Below are 2500 nucleotides of genomic sequence, written 5' to 3' on the forward strand. Positions count from 1 at the left end.
CTGAAGGCGCTCCCAATCTCGCTCGCTGGCAGTGGCGGCCCGCCGCCGCTGCTGCCGCCGCCGCCGACCTCCGCCGCTTCTCTCCGACGCGCGCGCGCGGGCGCGCGCGTCTCCGGGCCGGCAGAGGAGCGGAGGGCGCGTCGGCCGCGTTCCCCGTCGCGGCCGCGTCCCTTCTCGCCTCCGCTGGCGCCCGCCGCCGCACGGCGTCCGCCGCCGGTGGACCGACTCCCGTCCCCCTCCCCGCCCTCGCCCGGCGCGGCCCGCTGCCGCCGCCGGGGAGGAGGGGCTGGGCGGAGAGCGCCGGGGCCCCGGTGGGTTCGCCCGCGAGGCAGCGCGCGGGCGGGCAGCGCGCGGGGGAAGCGGAGCTGTCGGGCGCGGGGCGCGGCGGCGCGTCCCCAGCCTCCTCCCGCCGGCCCGTCTCGCCCGAGAAGAAGCGGGGAGCGCGCGGCGGCGGCGGCGCCGACGACGACGGCGCCGCGTGTGCGAGCGGCGAGAGAGACGGGAGCTGTCCTTCGGGGTCGGGGGAGGCGTCTCCCCCGACCCTCCCCGCACCCCGTGCCCGGGGCTGTGTCGGTGTGAATGTCACAGTTCCCTTCTCGCACGGACGTTCGGTAGGGCTGCCGGGTAAGCCCGCGGAGGGCTCCGGGCGTTCCGGGTACGGCGCGCCGAGCGGCGCGGCGGCGTCCCCCGCCCCCCGTCCCTCTCCTGCCTGGGGAGCCGGGAAGGGGGCTCCGCCGCCGCGCTCGCCCTCGGCGGGCGAGGCTCGGCAAGCCGGGTGGCGTCCTGCTTTCCCAGCGGGCGGCCCGAGCCACGGCTCTCCTCCCGGGCGCAGCGCCGGGCCAGAGGGAAACCCCGGGCCCCGGGGCCGGAGGACGTGGTTGTGGCGGCGGACGTCGGGCGCGGCCCCCGCGGGCGGACGCTCCCCCGAAGGTGGCAGTGGGGGAGGCACCCCCGCGGGGCCTAAAGTTCGTTTCCCTCGCCCCAGGGCCAGGTACCTAGCGTCCGCGCTCTCGCGGTCCCTTCCCTCGGCGCGTCTCTCGGCGCGTCTCCGGGGGTCGAAGGGCCGCGGGGGCCGGGCGGGGGTTTAAAGACTCGGGCGGCTCGGCGTCGCCCGGGGGGCCGGCCGGCCGGCGGCGGCGGCCGGGAGTTCTCTCTCGCGGTGAGAGAGCCTCTCCCGGACGGCCGTCGCCTGCGACCGCGTCCCGCGGGCGGCCCGTGCCGGGGAGGGGCACCCCTGCCCCCCCCTCTCCGCGGCCCGGTCTCGGCGGAGAGACCGCGGCGCGAGCGGTCGGCCGTGTCCGACCTGCCCGCCTCGGAACGGGCGACCCCGGCGAGGAGCGCGGGCTCCCCGCCGGGGCTCGCGGCGGGTCCCCGCAAGGGGGGGACCCGCCGCCGGGCGGCCCTACGCCCTCCCCCCGCACTCCCTGTGCGCGGGGGGGGGGCGGGAAGGGACGCCGCGCCTCCGTCGCAGCGGCTGCGTCGCGCTGCGGCGCCGCTCCTCCCTCCCCCGTCCGGGCGAGCGCTCGGCGTTCTCCCGCCGCTAAGCGCCGGCGAGGGCGGCACCCCGTTGCCCGAGCGGCGGCGTCGCCGCTCGGTCTAGCCGGACGGAGCCCCCCGCCGCCGAGGCCGTCCCGGCCCCGGGCCCCGCCTAGCCGCTTCGCCTCCCCGTCTTCGCCTTCCCGGCCGAGCCGTGCAGGCGGTCGGGGCAAGCGGGGGCGTCCCACTCCCGGTCTCCGCGTGGAAACGGGGAGAGCGGGAGCCGCCCCCGCCTCAGGCGGCCGTCCGCCTTCCGCTCGGCGCGTGCCCGCGGAAGGAGACGGGAAGCGGCGGCGGCGGCGGTGCCGGGGCGGGCGGCCGCCGCGCGGCGGGCCGCCGTCCGGCGGGCCGCGGGCGTCGTGCGTCGCCGGCTCGGGGCGCGTCCGCGTCCGCCCGCGGCGGCGCGGAGCCGCCGAGGTGCCGTCGGGACGGGACCCCGGGGAGGAGTTAGGCTGCCCGTGGCGCGGCGGAGCGGCGCGCGCGGAGGCGCGCGCGCGGGGTAGCCGTCGGGGCCCCCCGCGCCGCCCGCTCGAGGCGGACAGGCGGAGCGGCCGGGCGCGCCGCCGCCTCCGTGCGGAGGCCGGACCGAGCCCGGGCGCCTGGGCCGCCCCCGAAGCGAGCGAGGCGCTTGCCGTCGCCTTCGGCCGGTGGGGAGCGCGGGCTCCCAGGCCCTCGTCGCCTCTCGGGGCGTTTCCTTCCTTCCTTTCTGGCCCTCCTTGGGCGTGCTCGTACGGTCAGTCGAGGCGAGGCCCCTCCGTCTCGCCCCCGTCGCGCCGCGCTCCGCCGTTCTTTCCCCTCCCGCCCCGCGCGGGGATGCGAGGGGAGGAAGGGGGGGCCGGCCGGCGGGGCAGGCGGTTGGGCCGTCCTCCGAGAGGGGCCGCTCCTGGCGAGCGTTCCCGGCCCTCCCGCGCGCGCGGGGCGGTGCCGAAAGACGAGACAACTCTTAGCGGTGGATCACTCGGCT

The 2500-nt window shown here is 80.9% G+C and overlaps 1 non-coding gene across 1 annotated transcript in view; it reads left to right on the forward strand.

Annotated features, from left to right (window-relative positions):
• Window positions 1–2474: 2474 nt before the first annotated feature.
• Window positions 2475–2500, forward strand: part of LOC128903795 (5.8S ribosomal RNA) — a 153-nt gene continuing 127 nt past the window's right edge. Inside the window, exon 1 of the ribosomal RNA XR_008464263.1 lies at window positions 2475–2500. This exon is cut by the window's right edge and continues 127 nt beyond it. This is a non-coding gene — a ribosomal RNA (5.8S ribosomal RNA).

This window comes from Rissa tridactyla, unplaced genomic scaffold (assembly GCF_028500815.1).
Source record: "Rissa tridactyla isolate bRisTri1 unplaced genomic scaffold, bRisTri1.patW.cur.20221130 scaffold_63, whole genome shotgun sequence".
In the NCBI taxonomy this organism is placed as follows: Eukaryota; Metazoa; Chordata; class Aves; order Charadriiformes; family Laridae; genus Rissa; species Rissa tridactyla.